Below are 24,944 nucleotides of genomic sequence, written 5' to 3' on the forward strand. Positions count from 1 at the left end.
CTTTTCTGGTAGCAGTTGATTTCTGTGGTTGGTTCGTGTTCGAAGTGTAATTTTGAACAAATCTTTTTTTGGAATTTAATATTAGTCAAAAGAAAACGTTTACTTACTAAACGTTTGTCGTTATGAACTTGACAATGTAAAATAATGCAAATGAATACTTTGACCAAATGAATAAATTCGAATGTTAATAATGCTAAAGATTCGTTTGGGAAATGAAACTACTGCGATAAGTTTTTTGGGAAGTGAACTTTGGCGAAAAATATTTTGCCGAAACGGCAGTCCACCTCTCTAACCTCTAGGCTACTAGGTACCTGGTCGTCATAGTTCTGTGTGATGATCTGACTTAATGTGATTACTTTTCCATCTTATAAGTATAATTTTATAGCCAATTGAAAACAAAACCGACACGTCAAAGCCATCCTTATTTAAAAAGAACGTTCTTTGTTTATACAACTGATAAAAAAATTCCAAGAATTCATGTCTGAAAAGCAATACGAGAAGCCTGCATAAATTTAATAAGCCTAGGTTTCGTGAAATGGAATTCAGGTCTACTATAAATTGAGGGATAAAATTGGAGCGCGAGAAAAATCTTCAATTCGTTTAGAGAATACAATCGCATAAGCAATCGATAGTCAGCGATAATCCTTTACTTAAACCATAATCTATACAAAAATCAAATATTTGAGAAATTAATTTTGTTACAGGCTGACTTGGTATATTGAAATATATTAGAAATAGAAATAGAAATAAACTTTATTGTTTAACTGTGTACATAATAGGGTGGTTACAAAAAGTAAATAAGTCTCAACAGTTCTTTTTGGACGTACAATATAAAAACGTATTATATAATTTATCTTAAATTACAGCTATAATTATTTATTGATAAAATTAACAAATTAAATGGTTCAACTCAAGATTATCCTTACGAAAGTTACTAATATTATAAATGCGAAAGTTTGTGAGTATGTTTGTTACTTCTTTGCGTTGAAACCTCTGGGCGGATTTGGATGAAATTTGGTATGTAAATAGCGCTGGACATCTGGTTTTATGTGTGCAAAGCCGCGGGTAAACACATGGTGTGTGGCGTGGTTTTTTAGCCACACGCGTATCTCACTATCTACTTCGCTTGACAGTTCTATTTCACTTCTCATTAGCTATATGGGTTCAGGTGATCGTTGTGTCTGGTAACACTCCGTACATAGCGCATGGATTTATTCGTATCCTGGGAATCAGGACACTCAGCTGATGAGATCCGAAGATATATTTATTCGCTCAGCAGGAAAATTGTGACTATCGATAAAATTAGAATGAAGTAAGAGTTACAGTTTGATTAATTCGAGTTAACACTTGACAGATGGGCGTGCCTTCAGTCAATTTTCAACTTTGACGTCATACAAATAAAGCCATTTTTTAGTATACCGCTACCCACGTTTACAGATTATGTAAAAACTATTTTATTTGTATTACCTCAAAGTTGAACATTGACTGAAGGCACGCCCATCTGTCAAGTGTTAACTCCAAGTAATCGTAATAGTAGAAGATCCGAACTTGCAAAGATCTTCACCGGTCTGATAATAGGATGAAATGTATTTTTATAATAAATTTAGTATTTTAGAAAATATATTAGAAATGATTTTGCTAAAAAATCCTAGACAGGCAAATTTGTTTTTAATGATTTTTAATGAAATGCAGACAACCCTATTATCAACGTGTTCACAATAAAACAGCGCTTACGTTGATATACAATTTGTTCTATTATCTAATCAAGTGAAAGTAACGGGCATCCGATATAACTATTTGAATTTATACCTGGCAACCCAGTAGTTCGTCCAGGTAAACAATAGCAAACCCAACGTCTACATATTTTATAGGTTTATACTTTAGTTTATATAAAATTTTCTTATTATCTCGATGATGCAACAAAAAATTTATTAAAAAAAACATTTTTTGTAATAATTAAAATAGCCTGTCCAGGATATATTTTAGAAAATCCATTTCTAATATATTTTCTAAATACTAAATTTATTATAAAATACATTCATTCTTGTAACGCTACTCCTTTATAGACACTTATGATGTTGACTTGCAATAAAACAAGGTAATGAGATAGACTTCAGAGTATAATTTCTGTCTTACAACAATCGGACATAGCTTCCCTTAATCTAGTGTCAAGGAGCGGAATCTCGTTCAAAAGCGAATGCCGGCAGTTTTATAGGCTTCCCCCACCACTTACTACTACCCTCGTAATCAGTGTTGCCAACAATTATTAATGCCAGTGTTACAATCGGCCATCCGACTTTGAACGAGTCCTCTCGTTCAGCAGTTGCTGATTAAAGTATACAAAGTTAAGGATTGTTTAATTTAAAGTAAATTTACTTGCAATTCGATCAAAAGTGCTTAATCAATAAAATTGTTTAACTATTTATGAGGTGAATGAATATAAGCAAAGGGTATAATGTTTATAAGGCTATATAAACAAAGTCTTGACATGACAAAATCAATACGTTAAACAAAACAAAAATTATAATAAATATTATTAGTTTAAGGGTTTTTTTTTAATCAAAGACACGTCTACGTGTTCCAAGACATGAGCTTAAGCATCATGTTCAGTCGTGATCATAATGAATCACGCTCCAACTATATGTAGGTATATAATCAACATCTTACTATGTAGTAATTAGTATTAGTACTTAGTAGTAATTGTTCTAATATAATTCAGCGATTTTAGTGTGAACGTGTAATTTTAGTGCTCCCAAACAGTGCCACCTACTACTACTACCTATTATTCTTCGGAGGCCTCGCCTTCACTAGACGTATCATTAGTCGGATCATTATCAAAACTTAACCATGGGAATATTTTATCGATGGATACAATTCCCTCATAACACCTACCTTTCTTTGTTAAAGGGGTATCCACGATTACGAAACGGTCATTTGGCAGGATACTTTTGATTCGATAAGGTCCTTGGCATTTGGGTTCGAGTTTCTTTGACTGTCCTGTACCTCCGACTATGGCTCTAATAACTCTAACTAGGTCTCCCTCTTTGTATTGTGCACTCTTTTTCCTACGTTTATCAAACCTTTCCTTGCTTCGCTTTTGGTGTTTGTCAATTAAATTCTTAGCCTCGCTCCGTATTTCTTCTAAACTATTTTCTACTATGCCACCCCCTACATCCTCTATAACGTCCTTCATAGCACCTTGTGACGGATTAATAATTTTTCTACCAAATAATAATTCTGTAGGGGTTTTCTTGGTCACATCATGTATGGTAGAGTTTATACCCATCTGTACATCCTGAACATAGTCGTCCCATTTATCAGGACTCTTTCCATGTGACATAGTACTAAGGGCAGAGAGGATAGTGCGGTTGTAGCGCTCAACCTGGCCATTAGCGCGAGGTGTAGCGACAGAATTTAAAACATGTTTGATACCTACAGTTTGTATAAAAGTCTTGAACCTCTTAGCTGTGAAACTCGTAGCTCTATCAGTAATTAGGCGAGTAGGAATACCAAAGTAACTAAAGAAATTTTTGAATGCTTTAATACTAGCCTTAGATTTTGTGCTACGGACAGGTGTTAGATTTACATATTTTGTAAAAGAGTCTACGATCACCAACAAGTATGTGTTTTTACGCTTACTACGCACAAACGGGCCTAAGTGATCAGCATGCAACGTATGAAAAGGAACTTCTACTTTAGGTATGGGATGGAGCTCGCCTTCTTTTGCCCCTGATGGGATTTTGTGATGAGCGCATTCTAAACATGCCGACACGTATTTTTTGTAAATCGTCGCATTTTGGGAAACCAGTAAAAAGAGCGTAACCGTTGCAACGTCTTTTCAAAGCCAAAATGACCAATATCATCATGATTGGCTTTAAGTAACTGCCAACGAACACTTCTAGGAACAACCCAACGTATTGTATTTTCGTCTATTATACGGAAAACTCTGCCATTCTTTAACTTATATTCTTTGTGAATATTGGCAATTTTGGTAGTTGAAGGATCTTCTAAAATGTCTTTTATTAGTTTAGTTTCAGAGTCTCCAGATTGAACAGTCGTTATCCAATCCTCCTTGTTGACCAACAGGACGTCCAACGTATGTGGTTGTTCCTCTCCTTGAAGTATGGGGCCTCTGCTTAATGCGTCAACATGAGACATCCTGTCCCCTGCTCGGTATTCAATCTCGCAATCGTACTCCAGAAATTGTATCCACCATCTTGAAATGCGTGGAACAAGATCTCGCTTGGTAAATGTTGATCGTAAAGCGTTACAATCTGTGACTATTGTGAATTTAATACCGAGCAAGTAGGTCCTAAACTTGCTAAGTGAGCTGACCACTGCGAGAGTCTCGAGCTCGAAGGAGTGAAGCTTTTGTTCATCAATTGTGGTTTGTCTACTGTAATATGCTACACATCTCCAGGGGCTTTCACCAGAACGTTGTAACAAGATACCTGCTAAGCCCATTTTACTAGCATCTGTGTGAAGTTGGGTTTCGGCAGTGTGATCATATAAAGCGAGGACAGGTCTTTCGATGAGATGACGTTTCAAAGTTTCAAATGCAGCGTCCTCTGTGCTTGCCCATTGCCATGTGCTGTTTTTCCTCAAAAGGTTTGTCAATGGTCGAGCTATTACTGCAAAGTCTCTGACAAATCTTCTGAAGAAACTTGCGAGACCCAGAAATCTGCGTACGTCATGTTGGTTAGCTGGGGTAGGAAACTTTGAAACTGCTTGGACCTTTTGTAAGCCCGGCTTAATGCCGTCTTTACTAATCTCAAAACCCAAGAATTCGATACTCGTTTGAAAGAAATTACATTTTTGTATTTTCAAGGTAAGACCACTTTGTCGCAATAAACAGAGTACCTCTTCTAGACGAGTCAAGCCCTCCTCGAATGATGCAGCTGGTATTAAAATATCGTCCATGTAGATAACTACATACTTGGCCTTTGCGAGTACCTTATGCATAACTCTTTGGAATACTGCTGGTGCGTTTGCCAGCCCGAAGGGCACACGATTATATTCGTACTGCCCATCGGGGGTGACAAACGCAGTCTTTTCCTTAGACTCTTCCGCAATCGGTATTTGGTGGTACCCAGATGCAAGGTCAAGTGTCGTAAAGACAGTTTGGCCTGACAACTGATCCAGCAGATCCTCGATTCGAGGGAGGGGGTAATGGTCTCGTTTGGTCTTTTTGTTGAGAGCGCGATAGTCCACGCATAGTCGCTTCCCACCAGTCTTTTTACTCACTAAAACGATTGGGCTAGCATACGGTGATTCAGACTCGCGGACTATCCCACCCTCAACCAATTCCTCTATCATATTCTTCACGAGTTGGCGTTCTGAATGTGACATTCTATATGGCCTATATACAACTGGATCAGAGTCTTTCAACTGTATGACCATTTCAGCTTCAGTAGTGTACCCTAAATCATGCATCCCGGCGGAGAAGCAATCTGGGTATTTTTTTAAGAGATCTATTAAATGCTGTTTGTCTACAGGAGAAAGACCTTCACCACAGCGAATTGATGATATACCATTCTCAGTTGCATCATGCTTAGTTGTCACATTAAGAACTAGTTTGCCTGCACCTAAATATCTTGCTCGAGTAATCAGTGCACCTTTTGCCAAGGTTGTGGACTTTGTACCTAAATTTTGCACCAATAATAAACAAGTGCTTAGATGAACTTCGTATTCACCAGGTAAAAGATAGTATTCGTTACCCATGCACCCCCTTACGGAACCACTAACGTACACATTTCCACTGATCATTTCATTCGCGTTGACTCTAATTGCTTTCATCTCACCTACGCCAATAGTTACGTTGTGTTCTAACCTTAACGATATTTTATTTGCATTGTAATCGTTTGCCTTTTCAAATTTTAATTCTGTTGGGGATTTAATAATGTGTACGTTTGGGCGCTCCGTAAATGTGTGACCCAGGAGTATTGGGCTGTTTATAAGATAGTCGTCTATGACTAAAACATCAACATCATTTTCAACGACACCTTGAACATCAATGGTGACCAACGTTTTTCCTAATGGAATATACGGTACATTTCCTAAGCCACGTAACACTGGACCATCAACTATTGACCAATGTAAACCGAGCTTCTGGGCGTCCGTTTTACGTATAAGAGTGACTTCGCTACCTAAATCAACCTGGCAAGTTGTTTGTTTATCGTTGATCTTAATCGCTATTTTATATTTGCAGCTAGAATCATCATCGGATGGGTCTTGAATTGTGCTTTTAACTTCCTTTGCCAGGGGCATACAGTTAACCAAGCTTTCATCTAAGGATACCTTTAAAACACTTTTCTCCTTAGATTCCGGCTTTGTGTTTTTCTTGGGACATTCTGCTATAGTATGACCGATCAGATGACAATACGAGCACTTAATTATTGGTTTCGGACATTTAGAACATGGATGTCCTTTTTCCTTACAGTTAAAACAAGTTATGTTTTCAAAATTCTGACGTGATTTGAATTGATTAGTGTGATCAATAGTCTTAATATTCTGTCGGTTTATTGTCTGATTATTAAATGGTTTTCTGTCTCTTCTAAGGTCTATATTATTATCTTTAGACTGAACATTGAGGGTTTTGAAAAATTGCAAGACTTGTTCTGGTTTTTCAAAATTGGCAGCTAATGCACCCACTCTAACCCCCCTATCATCTACTCCATGAACCACACAGTCGACAGCATCCCTACCGAAAATTTTGCACCGATTCAACAAATTAATCTTGGAAAAATAATATAACTCTAGGGATTCCCCAAATCGTGCTCTTTTGTTCAACATTTCATTTAACAGCTCTGCAAAATTTTCGGTTGCCGGGAAGGACGCTGTTAATAATTCTTTCCATTCAGGCCAAGTTCTCCTAAGTGATGGTAGGCCCTGGTACCAAAGCTTAGCGTGGCCGGTAAGTTTTGGTAACGCGTAGTGAATGGTTTGCCTATCATTCCATTTGTAGATATCAGCGCACTCGTCTACTTTGACAAGCCAAACTGTGATTGGCTGTTCCCTACACATGGGGTCAAATTCGGGCACGACATTGTTTAGGACAGCAGGAAAACTATCACGTTCACTAGACTGATTCTTAATAGCTTTCAAAAACTCATCAAACAATAAAGATGTTGACTCATACCTGGACCTCCCGGTCTCACCATAGTCCCGTTCCGGGCTCCGTCTCCGATCGCGGAGCTCAAATTCTCTAAGACGCTCACGTTCTTGAAGCACTTGACGCTCGCGTTCCCCTTTCAGTTGACTCTCAAGCACTCGCAAACGCTGTCTTTCGAGTTCCAATTCGTTTCGCAAATCACGACTACGCCGGCGACTGCAACTACGTGAGCGACTCCGTCTCAAGCTTCGGTTGCGGCTGTGTGCGCGGCTCCTGCATCCACGGCTGCTTGAGCGGCTTCGTTCGCGACGTCGTCTTGGTGTAGACAAAACCCGTTCAGACATACGACTTTGTCGATCTCGTATGCTAACAGTCGCGCTTTGTGGATTTGCTTTCTGTAGCACAGGGCTCTTCGAATGTGCCTGGCCCTCTATAGGTCCATCGGTGTCGTCATTGTCCATATTTGATTATATATCTGAAACTTCCAAAAAGTGTCTTTTATAATTGTTAAGAGCAATGGGTAATTACGAAAACGAAGGCTCAAAAGGTCTATATAAATTGCTTGTATTGCGTCGTCATAAGAGCAGAGTATGTAGATTTTATTGACTTATTGCTAGAACTGTGGAAGTAAATATACTAAAACCATATAATTTAAGATAAGTAGGGTAACATAAGTGAAAGTAGGTAATGTACCTTAAGGGGTTATTTGTCTGGGTTCAAATACAATTACTTCAGAAATAATTTGTCTTACGTAATACAATATGCTCAAAAATGAAAGAGGGTAGGTAACTTAAATGCCCTCTCAATTAAAATGTAATGATAACTGATATTGTTATAAGAATAAAGTTTATTTAGGTAGGATTTGTGCATGTGCATATTTATGTGATTGCGTATCTACCTACCTACATAACGCCATAATGCTACACTGAACTTGTTGCAATAAATAGGTGCGTAACAGCAATAAGCAAATTTCCTACTAAGTAGAGTGATAACAGTACAGGAGAGGCGTTCTACCTCCATAAAAAACAAGATAAATATTAACGCCACCTGGTACCGTAATTCACATTGATTCTTAATATTACGTGATCGATTGTGCAATGATTACCGATTCGTAACAACAATAAACAAATTTCGTAATAGAGTAATGCAGTAGGGAGGCGTCCTACCTCCATAAAAAAATAAATCAAGAAAAATATCTACCGCCACCTGTTAATTGTAATTCACATCGATTCTTAATATTACACAAACGCTTGTAAAATGATTACCAATTAAAAAAAAACTGACAGCAGTAATCTGTTCGTGATAGATATCTATAGGCGGGATTTAAAGAGTGTAATCATACTAAGTAATCGTAATAATTACTAAAGAAATCCCACAAAGGGTATTTGCGATTTTGTTGAGTCACGTACGAGAACACGTATAAAGTGCCTACGAATGTGACTTAGGGTACCATCTGCATCCGATTTTTTTTGATACCTACACTCAAGGTACAAATATTAAACAGGGAAAAAAAGAAAGAAAAAAAAAATCTAAATTAATGCAAAGCGGTTTTACAATTTGCATTAATAACGGTAATTAAGTGGGTAGGGCTTATTTATGTAAAATTAATAGCACTAGTCTTATGAAATAACACCGTACTTACGTTTTGTGGGTAATCCCAATTCTGAAGATGTAACGCTACTCCTTTATAGACACTTATGATGTTGACTTGCAATAAAACAAGGTAATGAGATAGACTTCAGAGTATAATTTCTGTCTTACAACAATCGGACATAGCTTCCCTTAATCTAGTGTCAAGGAGCGGAATCTCGTTCAAAAGCGAATGCCGGCAGTTTTATAGGCTTCCCCCACCACTTACTACTACCCTCGTAATCAGTGTTGCCAACAATTATTAATGCCAGTGTTACATTCTATTATCAGACCGGTGAAGATCTTTTCAAGTTCGGATCTTAGACTATAATGTAAGAAGCTGTTCTTGAAAAACTATAGGATAATAGGTACTAATGAACGCGAGACGTAAAGTCAAGGAAATTGTATCGCGTACCAGGGTTGGACCTTAATGCTACTAATGTCATCTTGACATTCCTTACATTTGCGAAAGAAATCATAGCGATATTTATTATGAAAAGCTCCCACCATGCGATTCAGTTTCCCCGCAAGTTAGTTTGCGTATTTGTGAGTCGATAAGCTTTTTAATTTGTAAGTTTCACTTGTTAAATCAATTTTCGACATCGACATCGATTGCGCCACGCTACAATTTTAAAGCCGAGTTTAGACTTGCAAGAAAAATCCGTGCAAGTTGCATTACATTGCGGCGCTCGATTGACCACTACAAACTCGTTGGCTTTACGGCCTCGCAAATCTCGCAATGTAAAGCAACTTCCACGATTTTTCTTGCAAGTGTAAACTCGGCTTAAGATCGCAGGTGAGTAAAGTAATTGGTTCAGTCTCAAAAAAATCCGTCTTCCAATAGGAAAGCAGAGTTGACCAAGCGAGGCTACGAAAATTGAGACGGAAATAGTTGCCAGTGACCTTCTGCATACAATCAGAAAAGGTCATAAAAATTTCAACATCTATTTTGAAGAAGTATGAAATATTCACCAAAAAATAAAACTCGAATTTATTCAACTTTTAGTTAATAGTCAGCAAATAAAAAAACGGCTCCATAATGTTATTATTATAATAATTATCTGTTGCTTAGGCACTTAATAGAAATAATGAACTACTTTTTCGTGAATGCTTAAACACTTGGATTTCTTTTCAAATTATACCCCTTTAAGATATTATGTTGTTGCTGTAAGCGCTATAACTCGTAGGTTCTTGATTATTTTTGTATTTTTGAGTGTAGCTATGTATTATAGCGTCCTGAGGAGTTAAATCAGACGCTGGTTAAGGACACTTGACCTCGACAAGGCAGTCTGTTCCAATAACTCCATCAGGACTGGCTGTCAGGTTCTCGTCAACAGGGTCAACAAACAAACCGCACCTTTTAATTTCAATACCTACTAAATTTGCAAATCCAATGACTCGTCCCTAATTGTATTTGCCATAATTTGTGGCTTTGTTTCCTTTGAATGTACTCGAGTTCAACTTGCAGTAGGTATTAGGTCGGATTGTCTAACTCACGGGCGCTCGCATCGTATTCTCCATCTCTTTCAATCCTCATCGCATAACGTGTGACAGAATGAGGTGATGAAAACGAATGCGATTCCGAACGCGTTAGACAATAAGGCTTCTGGTTGTTTATTTATAAATTGTGTAACTAACTTTTTCCTCTTTATAAAGGTACATGAAGTTTTTTTTTAATGATAAAGGAAGGGTAAAGGAGGAAGAGTTCAAAAACGGAAGGAAATAATGTATTTCCTTTTCGCACTAATATCGCAATATTCTTCTCACGATACGACAAATTTGATTACATAAATTCGACGGTTAATAAACCGTCGCATCGATACGACCTTCAATCACTCACTGTGGCTATTACGTCACTTAAACTTCAAAGAAAACCGGTCCCATATTGGTGTACAAGATGCCACAAGAAGGCTTTGTGACGAGGCTTTATAAACGATGCGAGAAATATCGAGCATAACGCATGGCATTGCGTTACTTTTCCTACTAACATCAGTGTCTTAGACCATAGATCTTTAAATTCAAGGTTCGACTTTAAATATTCGCATATCTCATCATCGGCCTATCTTAGTCCACTGCTGGACATAGGCCTCTCCAGTTGCACGCCACTGAGCACGATCCTCGCAAATATGCTCGAAATATTCGCATATCTAAGCTACTTTTATAACGTTTTAAACTTTCGTGATTCTCAGTAATAGTCAAAATACCACAAACGGGGCTTATCAAGCTAAAACACACGAGTAATATTTACCTAGACGATCTATCGATCGTCGATCGATTTATTTATCTTTTTGTGATCAAGTGCGGGTAGTTCGAAGGACTTGTGTTGCTAGGCAGACTTTACACCCTACACTGCAGTCTACTCATGACCACAGCCAATGTTATGTGATTGAAACGTCGAGGTAAATATTACTCGTGTGTTTTAGCGGATAAGTCTCGTTTGTGGTATTTTGACTATAAGCTACTTTTGTTTTATAACATTTTCAAATAACCTGAATTTAGATAATTTATTGATCCTCAAATTTTGGTTGTAACATTAGTGTATTGACATGGCAGCGTTATGGCTGTCTCTTGGTACGGGGGCCTTTAAATATTTTTTAATATTTATTTGACATGATAAACATTTATCAATGTGCTGTCAATTTTGTATTGTATCGCATACATTGAAAATTACATTTAATCTGTATAAAAAAAAATTAACAGTGATCATATTTTTAATAACCCTCCTTCGGGGAGTCGGGTAAAAAGATGCAGAATAAAAGTAGCTCAGTTATGCGAGTAGAACCGGACCTGGGATTTAAAGCCCTGGTCAGAGACTCCCTGTATATGAAAGTTTGTGAGTATGTTTGCAACTCCTTCACTCTAAAACGACTGGACTGATTTAGATACAATTTAGTATAAACTTAGATAAAGGACATTGTGAATACATAGGCTACTTTTCATCCCAACATTTTCACGGGATCGGTACAAAATCTCGAAATCTTAACCGCTGGGTTTTGACTTTGAGGGGCTGTTTCACCATCCATTGATTAGCGTTAACCGACGGTTAAATGTGATGCCGTCTCCGTCTATTCGATCAAAACAAATCCCTTGAGTCTTAAAAATTGGCACCATTGTGGAAATGCAACATCAATGAAGATAGCGATGTAATTTATGGGAATTCCCACGGGGAATTTGTATTTGTTACTACTTCGCGCTAAAACGGCTGAAAGTATTTGAATTAAATGTACGTACGTACGTACGTAGATAGCTGAAATTACATGGAATTAGGTTTAAGTCTCGAAATTTCAACCGCTACGAGCCTACGATTAAAACCATGAAATTTGACACGGGTGTTTTAAGTATATATGTCGGCGGCCGATCGTAAATCCGCCAGATCACGAAATTCCTAGGCATATCGTGAAACGCCGCATTCTGATATGCCTAAACGTTGGCCAGGCATATCACGATGTGCCTGAGAAATAATACGGCAGATCGATTATAGAGCAACTCATTTCGTCGATATTCCTAGCTCTATACCGGGCACATCGTAAAATAGTTTCTTTTTTTGGCCACTGGTGGCGCTGCGTATGCAATGGCGGCCGTGACCAGCTGACCGGTCGTGTTTGTTTAGCGCGTGAAAAATGTCGGCGTCGCAACAAAATGATCCTTAAACCGAAACTAGTGATTGAATTCAAAATAGAAGTGCAAAAGAAGCTTTTGAACATCAGCTCCGTTCTTTTTATGTGAATCAAACGGATTCTGTGCACAATGTGAAAAAACATGCACGTCTGCCCGTATTTTAGAGGTTAGTATTTTGTTGATAATAAAGTATTCACTATTTGTTATTTTTTATATAGAAAAAATTTTGGTACGACGAGCGAAGCGAGGAGTGGTTAGTATTAATTGTGATCACGACGCACGAGCCGAGCGAGCGAAGAGAGCGTGCCGCGGCAGCGGCCGGTGAAGTGCCAGAATCGATATGGCGGCGTTTCATGATATGCCTAGGAATTTCATGATTTGCCTAAACTGCCAAATCATGAAATGGCGGCGCTTCATGATATGCCTAGGAATTTTCATGATCTGCCTAAACGTCACTAGGCAAATCGTTAAACGGTGAGTTTTGAACGATATGGCGGATGTCCCTTAGCCAATTCATGAATGGCGGCATTTCACGATATGCCTAGGAATTTCGTGATCTGGCGGATTTTACGATCGGCCGCGACATATACAACGTTAATGAAATCAACGATGTAGTTGTTGTTGTGAAATGAAATGAAAAAAATATTCGACACACACGATACACACAAAAATGACAAAAATACTAGAAATGCAAACTATGAAATAAAATATCAAAAAATAAATAGTATAAAATTTTATGTGTGAGCGGAAAGGTCTCGCCTCAGTAAAATACGGACTCCTGGGATGGAGTTAGCGCTGGTCTTCCGGCGAAACCATGTTGTTATTGATGTAGCTATGCTGATGATTGTTATACTCAGCGGCACACAATTTGGCCCACTCTACATACAAAATTACCTATTTCTGCATACATTTGCGGGCCAGATTTTTGCCGCTCAGTATATTAGCAAAAGAGAAAGAAAGAATGAAAACATTAATTCGTGACAACATTCCAAAAAAAGAAATTAAATTTTTTAATATTTTGTGCACTTAACTATGTGTGTCCCAAACCAGCAAAAACTGCCGGTCTTGTGAACGTTTCTCACAGGTATTTAGTTAGACTGTAGAATTTCAGATTAAGATCGTTTTTTTGGAATCTTTTTGTATTTTTTATTTTAATTCCAAATTTTTTGTTACTTTGCGGTCATACCGTAAAACCTATATCGAAAATACAAACTGAAATATAGAAACTAAATATATGGCTAAATAAGAAACAACACAAGCTGAGATAAGAGGTGCATAGGAGAAATTCGTGTCTGTATCGTTGTCCAGCGGTCGTGTAGCGGTATAGCACACGGCACGGAATGCCGAAGACCTGGGTTCGATTCCCAGCGCTGGTCTTATATTTCTGGTTTTTCTGTGCATCTATTTATTTCAGTTTGTATTTTCGATCTAGAATTTCAATTCAACTGCTGGTTCTAGCTCTAGCTTACACATACGAAGCCGGTCGGTTTTTAAATTTATGAATGACTGTTTTACCACGGCAATCTTATGCGGCTCTCGCGATATTCTCGTATTGTTTTAATAAGGCCTTGAGTTACCATACCGGTAAAACCAATTACACCTACACTGAGTCAGACTTCTTGGTCCAAATGTCAAGACCGAAACGTGCCGAGGCTGCGTCCAAGAAGCTTTTGTGAGAGATTTAACAGTTCGTGATTTTCCTTATTATTTTTAAATCAAATTTATTCTTGCTGAGCTTGTTTGTGAAGTGTGATATGGTATTGGTTATGAGATTTGATGAAGCGGTGAAGATAATTTTTCTCAAAAATGGTATGAACAGTTGCCATCATCAAAATCGTAGTAGGAAATAACGCATCGTGGAGACTAGCTGCTAGTGTCCAGGAAGTAAGTATGAAATTACTTCCTGGACAGGAACGGGTTCCTTTTAAAATTTGGAACCCGTCACAAACAGCGCGCGGGCCGAGCGGCAGTGTTGGGTGTAGTTAACTAGTATTTTGAAATGGGTACATGTTAACATCATCATAACCATCAATACCAACCATCATCATCATCACTAGCAACGACCATCATCATCATCATCAATCGTCATCATCATCATCATCACCGTGACTAACAATCATCAACATCATCATCAATCGTCATCATCATCATCACCGTGACTAACAATCATCATCATCACATCACAATCACCGTCATTTCATTATCACCATCATCATCATTTTTGAGAAAAGCACTATTCAATCTTCGACCAGTAATCGCCATCCTGGCCTCGTATCATTGATAGCCTCAAACTCGGCCATCAAACTTCTACTCGCTCAGGATAGCTTACTTACTGGACTCTGCAGTAATATACTATTCTATCACTTTAAAACATGGCTTACTTAAAAACAAGGTCAAAAGGTTATAATTTTAGTTTAATTTATTAGCGTTGTTGCCATAAAGAGAAGAATTTAAGAAGACATATACAGTCGGACAAATTGTTTCATGTATCAGTAGAACCTTTTAATAATCAATTTCACTATGGTTTCCTTGACAGTAGTATGGGATGTCAACATGACATTAGTAGCACAAACGCTCCACCCTGGTACGTCATTCAGTTTCCTCAAATGTATCTACTCAATAGTAACAATGACTCCCACAATTATTTTCAACAGCACAAGTCATTTTGGAATCCCCAAAAAGACCAAAGTTTAACGAAAATTGCTCATTTTCTTACCATGTATATGGGTCCTAGGGTTAACATTAACATATTTTGTAGCCGTGTTGGCCTATACTTGAAACGTTTAGTTAACTAAATGTAAACAAAACAACGTCAATTTGGTGTCTTAAATATTGAAATTCCCCCATTAAACTATCTAAACATTTACATTTCTGTATTAAAATACACTAGTCTAGTTTGTGTTACAATGATAGATAATTAAAATGTTTTAAATCCTTGAATGTGCTAAATCTGGCAGCTGAAGTTTGTTTACATTTAGTTAATTACCTATCCAAACCAAGTATAGTGGTTTGATCTATGTCCTCTCAAGCAGAGGATCGTGGTTTCAAACCCCGCCTTGCACCTCTGAGTTTTTCGAAATTCATGACAAAATTAGCTTCACGGTGAAGGAAAACATAGTGAGAAATCCTGCACAAACTTGCAAAGCAATTCAATGATATGTGTGAAGTTCCCAATCTGCACTGAGCCCGCGTGGGAACTACGGCCCACGCTCTCTCATTCTAAGAGGAGGCCTGTGCCCAGCAGTGGGACGTATATAGGCTGGGATAATGAGGGTTAAGATTATAAGATATATTTCTTTTAGGGTTCCGTACCTGAAAATAGAAACACGGAAACCTTATAGCAGGGGTGGCCAACTTGATTAGACACAAAATCTACTGTTTACTGACGAAACCCTGTGCGATCTACCAATTGCATACTTTTTGAAATCTTAAATGAAACAGTATAGTTCAGTATTTATATGTTTTGCCTTGCCACGATCGACTGGACTCATAGTCGCGATCGACCGGTTGGCCACCCCTGCCTTATAGGATCACATTTATCTGCCCGTTTAACAAGACCCTGCAATATTGTTTCCTACTGCTGTAAAAAGGTCCCCCTCTAGCTCCCTGCTGAGGTCACACTAATTATTCTAACATATTGACGTGCTTGGGTTACTCTTAACATCTGCGGTTTAGCTACGTACAGTACAGGTGACATAACAACTTTATCCTATATGAATAAGCATTCTTCGAAAACAATAAACAAATAGTATTAAACGTTACTATTGACGTGACGATGTTTGTTGACACGGTCATTCATAATTTATAAACATGTGTATATAAATGCTGACATACCTACCTACAAAATAACTCGTGCTACACTGCACAAATGATCGAGTTCATGTTTTGTTATACTGCTGAGTGAAAATGGTCGTGAGTTGAATTATTATGTTGCATGCACCCACAGAGTCAAACCAAAATAGTAGGTTGTACAATAAGAGCATAAAACGAGCCATTTTACCCGAGGCGTCCATACAGCCACCCGAGCCGGTACGGCGAGGGTGGATAGACACGTCGAGGGGAAAATGGGTTTAGTGCTCGAGTTTTACACTCTGCTTTTCACTTCGATTGAGAGGAAATTAAATAGCAACAGTGGATACAATTGTTCACTGACTAAGTACCTTTTATTTTTCATGCATTGCTATATAATTATAAATATTTAGTTTTATTGATTTATTTTGATTGATTTGATTGATTTTTAGTTTTACATAGAAAAATATATAGAAACTTTTTGTTTGTGGCTGTTGACACCTGATTGGCACCTGACACCTTGGTCTTAGACGAAGATTTTACTTTATGCACTAGAGCATAAAAAGTAATTTTATGTCGCCTAGATCAAGCATGAATACCAACTTTACGAGCATGAGAAGTGAAAAAGTATTTTTTAAAACAAGATTTTTTTGCTGGTGATGATGATGATGACGTTTTACCGCAGGGCAAAGGCTTTGGCTTAGAATGAGAGGACTTGGGCTGCGTGCGGATTGGGAACTTCACACAAATTTAATTACTTTGCAGTTCGATGCAGCTTTCCTCACGATGTTTTTCTTCCCAGTCAAGCCCGTGGCAAATTTCAAATTTCGCTTATGAATTTCGAAAAACTTAAGGTGCGAGCCGGGAACCCACGACCCTCTGCTTTAGAGGCCATAGATCAAACCGGCTATATACGCTATCCTATCCATAAAATATGTAACTCTTATTTTGATAATTTTCGAAATGAATTGAAGACGCGTCATTTCAGAACGGCTGGTACCTATTTTGTTTTTTTTTATTGTTTGTAATTGTCAAAAGGTTTTTATAAAAGAAAATGTTTTTAAAAATCATAAGTATGCAAATCGGATTTGAAAATCTCCCGAGATAGGCGGCTAGTTTAAAAAATAAGGTTTTGGTATTTTTTTTAATACAAGTTTTTTTGCTGACTGTACTTTTTGTTTACTGTACTTTTATTATCACCCAAACTACCGTTACCGTTACCGTACCGTACCGTACGTTAACTACTAACCTTTAAAAAGTTCTGTACTGTGGAGACGATCCTGGCCAGAATACCAGGATCTCACTATCAGATTTTTATGCTGTCACCAGATTTACATAAGTTAACCAAATTTCAAGTCGATCGGACTACTGGAAGCGGGTCAAATTTAACTTGCAAAATTTGACTCAAATAAAATGAATAAACGAACAGGGCAAGTTAAATAAAAGCTTGTAATTAACCCTTTTTGTTCCGTACTTCATTATCATCAGTAAAGTATTAAGTACTTAGTCGCAAGTAATTTAACATTAAACGCTTTGATTAAGTTTGTCAGATTATTTCCGCGGTTTTGTTTTCACGTCATAGTTGGAGTTCCACTGAATTACTTCCGTAACACGATGCACATTTTCCTTCTAATAAACTCGTCATAAGCTGGTAGAAACCGCTTTAGGTGTTAAGGTCTGGTTAAGACTCATCATAGGCCACTAAAAGCCACTGATTGTAACGTCATAGTATTATAAAGGTAAATGTGGTAAATGGATTTCTATACGGGATCGAATCAGAAATATAATGAAATACGTAGAAGAACGAGGTTCACCGACATAGCTAAACGAATTAGCTCATTGAAGTGGCAAAGAGCAGTTCATACAGCACAGAGAACAGAGGGCTTCCGGCACCGTCCCTTTCACTCGCGTATTAAATGACATAAGCGTCAGTGGGACGGCAACATACGAAGTTCGAGTTTTGGACTTCGCTCGATTCTAAACTACTATGGGGACCACACGTCACAGCAATCACGGGTAGATTGAGCTCTGCTGCTTTTGCAGTTTGGAAAATACGGCAGCTAACCGATATGGCGACGGCACGGTTGGTGTATTTTGCTTACTTTAATAGCATTATTTCATACGGCCTTATTTTATGGGGATCTGCTGCAGACATTGAGTTAATTTTTATCTTGCAAAAGAGAGCAATTAGAGCAATTTATAATTTGAAGACGCGTGAATCTTTAAGATCTTTTTTTTAAGGAAACAGGTATCCTAACCCTGCCGTCGCGTTATCTTTTTGAAATTATCATGTATGTTAGAAAGAACATATGTGATTTTTCCCACTAACTTCGATAAGCCAAAGGCTACTAGAAACACAGGGAAGCTTAAAGTACCATCTTACAAACTAGCTAAAACAAAAAAGTAGTTTCTGTAAAATTGCATACGTTTTTATAATAAAATTCCAAAAAATATTACAACTGAAACGGATACAAAATTCAGATCTATTGTCAAGAAGACATTAATATCTAAGGCGTATTATAAAGTTAATGATTATATCATGGACGGAGATATTTGGAAATAAGTAATTCCGATCCGCTTCAAATAGCGAACCTACTGTGTTAAAAATAAAGTTGTGTTAAATACTTGTGATGTATAGATATCATTTAATAATATTGTAAATCTGTTTAAAAAAATATACCTCGTTGAGTTTTTGCCGGATTCTTCTCAACAGAGGTTTTTCCGAACCGGTGGTAGATTTTTTTTCACATTCATAAGTGCTTGTTATAGCCTAAATTGAATAAATATATTTTGACTTTAGACTTTGATTGATAACAAAGCGATACCTAAACTTACTCATACACCAGTGTTTATTTGTAGAAATAATATTTAAGACCGCCTTTTATCTGCTATGGTAACTAGACCCCGATGCAAAAAAAGGGGTTTTAAAAAATTGACTCCAATGTCTGTCAGTCTCGGGCATCTTAGTTTTCAAATAGATGGACCTTGACGCAGTTATTTTACGTGACCACATCGCCACATCGCTCGAAGGACAGGATAATTGTTGGGGGAGAAAAGTCTTCGAGTGGCGACCGCGAATCGAGAGATGAAGCGTTGGCAGGCCTCCCACTAGGTGGACTGTCGACATCGTGAGAGTTGTGGGCAACCGGTGAATGTAATTGGCGAGTTGTCGTTCATTGTGGCGTTCTAAGGGGGAGGCCTTTTGTTCAGCAGTGGACGTCTTCCGGCTGATAATGATGAGGATGATGATTTTACGTGAAAGCGAGTTTCCTTATGGTGGTGCTTAGCGATGTTTGATAAAAATCAGCTTAGATAATTTCGGGGGATTTTCAACTTCATTAAGTTGGTAAGGTTTTTCGAAGCGATTTTCTGCACGGATACCTTGGGAGTTAGTTTCACTGTGTAATCTTATCAGTGAAAAATAATGATTCATCATCATCATCATGTCAGCCGAAAGACGTTCACTGCGCTGGACTGCCTCCTCCAAGGCTCTCCACTCAGACCAGACTTGTGCTATCCGCACCGCGATCCCGCGATCTTAACCTGAGTGTTAGTTTTCGGTTACAAAATACGTCTCGATCGCGTTTGCGTTAAAATCTCAATTTGTATGGAAACACGAACATCGCAAACGTTCCGCTAGAGGCGCTGTTCGTGTTTCCATATAAATTGAGATTTTAACGCGAACGCGATCGTGACGTATTTTGTAACCGAAAACTTACACTAAGGGTACAGGACTTTGCTCCATCTTGTTGGAGGCTTACCGACAGCTTGATGATACATTAATAAAAGTATTATAGTTAAAATTTACTTCTATCAGCGTAACGTGACTTCGTGGTCATAACAAACAAAAGTACCTATTAGTCCAACAATAACATATTTAATAGATCGTTAAAAAAAAACAATTTAATGTGAAACTCAACTAAGTTGACGGATTTATAGTACGTAGTGTTAAATTGTATTAAACTGTCAAAATTAAGTCAAGTTTAACGACTTAAATAACATTTGGTTACCTCGCTATACCTCGCTACCTAACCTATGTACCTCGGTAGCTTTACCACGTATTATGTTTATTTATTTCAAAATCTTGCAAGTTAATTTGAATCCCCTTTCAGCGGTCCGATTGGCTTGGAATTCGGAGTAGGTACAGTCACCAGCACCAATATCTGACACAACAAAGCGTGCATAAACATCTGATACGACTTTTTGTAGGGCCGGTAGGACGTGTCAGATATTTTTGCACGCATCGCTGTGGCAGATATGAATGCAGTTGACTGTACATAGGTGTTAGAGCACAATGAAATTATAGCAAACAAAAAGGTCTTTCCGCAAAAAAAAATACTTAGGTAGGTAACGATATTAAAAACATATTTTTTATCACAAACTTGATAGCAGTACGTTTGCTCAAAGAAATCTAAGATTGGACATAATTTTTTTTTGGTTCATTGAAAAATGTTAATTAAACCGGAGGTCCGTTGGTCCAGTTGGAGCACTTGGCTCATATAGCCATGACATGAGGTGCGGGTTTTACTCCCGTCCGACGCAACCAAAAATATTTTTCATTTTCCATCCAGCAATAAGTCATCTACTTACTAAGTTAGTTTGTTTAAAAAAAATCTAGTTAATTAAGCGAATTTGGGTATTTATATTCAAATTTTAACTTTTTATTAATTTTTACAAACTAATACAACGTTAGAAGTAAGTAAAAACAAGTTTCAAAATCTAGTGCCTACGTATGTTAAGTCAAGTTTTTAAACAAAAGAAACAACGAGATAACCATCGAGTTAGGTACCAAGGTTTTTTTTAATAAACGTACGGACACTAATGATATTTATTAATACACAACATTTTAACCACGTGCGACCTGTCTTCGTATACTCTTTCTTTTCGAAACAAGGTTAACTGGAAAAGATTCTTTATTAGAGATAACGCGGTTTTGTATTAGTACTAGGTATGTCGAATAAATAGTTCACATATTACTTAAGAAAGTACACACTTAAAAAAACATAAGATACTTATTATACTTCGACAAATTTGATGTTTCGATTCGACTCAGTAGTACCTAATTTTTATGCCTAAGTATATTGAAATGGTCAAAACTGTCTAGGGGTAAAAAAAACCCCAGGCACTTTTGATGAGACGACATAACATTACTGGCCTTTAATAAACCATCCCATAAGCACACACAAGAAGAACACAAAAACGACTTTTTGTTTACATCCCAAAACTTACAACCGGCGTACTTTCGTAACATTTTCTCAATCGTTAAAACAAAACAAAATCGCAACTAGGACAAATTGTGCAACATTACCTCGTAATCGCTTAAGCCGCCCTTTGGTACCTACACATCACTTTCAAACGCTCCGAACTCGCAAATTCACTGTCAGTCACAACACGTCTTTACCGAGCGAACGCCACCACAACACTGCAAGATCTGCGCCAAATGTGCGCTTACGCAGGACCTTGGAAACACCAGTCAAAAAAGACCTCTCAAAACTACTACCTTCCCCCTAAATTACACCCAATCACCCAAGTAAAAGAGAGAGGGACATATCTCAAAAACTGGCCGGTAATACCTGAGAATTAATGATGATTGGTCATTATCTCGTATGGGTTTGATTCACATATCAGTTTTGAGTTCACTGACTTTCCAAGTGGTGGGGAGTGCTCTGTTTTACGGGGAAAAGGAAAATTTTACCGACTATCGGCCTTGATTGGCATGCCTGGTGGCATACAGAATGGGGTATAGTTGAACAATAAAATTACCATGCAAGGTTGCACCGGATTGAGGGCCTTGCAACCGTGTAGTTATGTTTGGAATGGGAGAATCGTTCCAATTTGTTGTTGGTACCGTAACGTTAGCACGTTGCGATTAAAAATATGTTACCGTATGATAAAACCTACACTACCTATAGGATATAGCCGAGTGGTTAAAGAACCTGACTACAAAGCTTAAGGTCCGGTTCGATCCCCGATCGGAGCAGATATTTGTATGTAAAATACGAATGTTTGTTCTCGAGTGGGTGTTTAATATCTATTTAAGTAGGTATGTGAAATTCGCTTACGTCCCAACCAGGAATAGAACCAGCTAAATTAAAAAAAAGGAAAACCGACTCCAAAAAAAAAATTGAACCGACTACAAAAACCTTGAAAATATTTTTCTAGGTACCTACTGGCGGCTGTTGAAATGCAACTCCTATATTTTTACTAAAGTGCCGTGAGGGTTTTAAAAAATTATATCTTGGACTTCATTGACGTTGTATTAGGTACTCGTATCTTAACTACTTTATATATGACCATAAAACATCTATATATATAAGCATATTAAACAAAGGAATGTTCTCAAATATTTAAGGAGGAGGTGTATTAAGCCACATTCTTCTCAAGCCTTCCCTGAAAGATCCCACGGTGGGAGATTGCCTGATGGAGGTCGGTAACCGATTCCACAGCCTGGCAGATTGCACTGTAAAGGATTTAGAGTATTTTTGGATAAGGTAGAAGGACAGGCTAAAAGGAGATTGGTACTCGATCGTAACCGATGCCAGCAGCCAAGTAGCTGAAACGCTCGGAAAGGTATACGGGAGCAGAAGGATTAAAAAACGTGGATGTTCCTACGATCCCTTATAGGCAACCACTTCAGCTGTACCCTGAAATTAGACACGTGGTCGTACTTGCGGAGTCCAAAAATGTATCGAATACATACATTCTGTAGGCGATCAAGCTTGTTAAGCAGCCCCTCATTAAGATCCAGATAACCAATATCACCATAGTCAAGAAAGGGGAGCAAAAGAGTCTGAGCCAGAGTAATTGTCGTTTGGAGAGGTAGAAAATTTTGCAAGCGCCTGAGCGATTGAAGCGAGGCAAAAAGTTTACGACTGACTTATGTTGTTATACCACTCACACGATGATCTTGTCAGAGTTGCCGGAAAGGAGTGCATGAGCAAGACCACAAGACTGAGAAAAAAACCGGCCAAATGCGAGCCGGACTCGCGCGCGAAGGGTTCCGTACCATTATCTATACAACATTAGAAATTAGCAAAAAAAGTATATAAGGTACCTACTAAAACTGCTGGACACAGCCCAGCCTGCCCAGCAGTGGGACGTTTATAGGCTGGGATAATGATGACCTACTACGACTACGGTATACATATAGTTTGAGTCCCGGGGAAGAACACAGATTCTTGCTGGTGGTAGGACCTTGTGCAAGGTCCGCCCGGATTGCTACCACCATCTTGCTTACTAATCCTGCCGTGAAGCAGCAGTGCTTGCACTGTTGTGTTTCGGCGTGGAGAGTAAGACAGCCGGTGAAATTACTGGTACTTGAGGTATCCCATCTTAGGCCTCTAGGTTGGCAACGCATCTGCAATCCCCCTGGTGTTGCAGTGTCTATGGGCGGTGGTGATCTCTTACCATCAGGAGACCCAATTGCTTGTTTGCCATCCAGTTGAATAAAAAAAAAGATAGTTTTCATCCCGGAAAATTGTATAGTTTCCGCGGGATAGTGATAAATGAATTCTACGTGGATGGATACGCGGGCAACAGCTAGTAAACAATAATAACAATATGCAACAGATTGACTTCGCATGCAAATTTGTTATGATTTCTAATTGCACGATAATCGTTAAACCTAATAGCCTACGCACTCTGTAGACGTAAAGGCGCCGCATATGTTTTCGTTCTGTCTCTTTCACACCAACTGAACGATGTTTCGTCATAGAATTCTTCTCGCATTTTTACGCGATAGGCTGAACGTGTTTGAGTGAGACAAGGTCACCATTAGATGATTCGTAATCAAGACATTATCGACTTATTGCCTTTAACTTATTTTAATAGTAGTGACCCGCTTCGGATTCATACGGAATTTGGACAAAAAAATAAAAATAAAATGAAAAGGAAAATAGGTACAAATCTTAAAGTCACTCTGTTTTTTAAGGTAGTTGGTTGGTTTTGGTGCCTGTGATTGTGGAGCGCCGGATCAGACCATCCACCACATAGTGAAGGAGTGCCCCAACAGGTGTTTTGCGGGAGGTATGAGCGACTTGCTCGAGCTTACGGCGGGTGCTAGGGATTGGCTACTTAATTTACAATACAATACAAAGACTCTTTATTGTACACCAGACATAGTAAGCGATACAGAAAACAGATACACAGAAAAAATATTACAAGGTGAGCAATAGGCGGCCTTATCGCTTAAGAGCGATCTCTTCCAGGCAACCTTTAATTTAGACATAAGGTTGTCGCCTGCAGCTGCTCCACTGCTGGACATAGGCTCTTCAATGGCGCGCCACAACGCTCTGTCTTCAGCCCCTCTCATCCACCCGCCGCCAGCGACCCTCTTAGGGTCGTCCGTCCACGTACCTGAGGACGCCCTACACTACGTTTTCCCGTCCGTGGTCTCCATCCGAGGACTCGTCTGCTCCACCGTTCATCAGTCCTGCGACAGACGTGGCCAGCCCAACGCCACTTCAGCGAACTAATAAATTGTAATCTAATTCTATCCTATTGTGGCTTGGCCGTTAATGATGAAACCCAACCGGTGCTATTACTTCAGAACCCTCCTACTGCTGTCATATCAAACCGTGGAGGAAGTGCACTATATTTTCAACTACGTATTATTTATTTCGGCCAGAGAAAATCACCAGAAATAACGATCTGCTTCATTGTTTATCTTCATAACAATCTTTGGGTGACCTATTCATTGATAACAGAAATTCAAATATCAGGTTATATTTGATTTCAATTATAAAGATTTACTCACGTCTATGACCATCTAATTTTATCTTGGCACGCATGCGTTAGG

At 38.3% G+C, this 24,944-nt stretch overlaps 1 pseudogene; it reads right to left on the reverse strand.

Moving 5' to 3' along the window:
* The window catches only part of LOC141445657 (proton-coupled amino acid transporter-like protein pathetic), an 83,529-nt pseudogene extending 61,940 nt beyond the window's left edge, over positions 1 to 21,589 (reverse strand).
* Positions 21,590 to 24,944: the final 3,355 nt, after the last annotated feature.

This window comes from Choristoneura fumiferana, chromosome 2, assembly GCF_025370935.1.
Source record: "Choristoneura fumiferana chromosome 2, NRCan_CFum_1, whole genome shotgun sequence".
NCBI lineage: Eukaryota > Metazoa > Arthropoda > Insecta > Lepidoptera > Tortricidae > Choristoneura > Choristoneura fumiferana.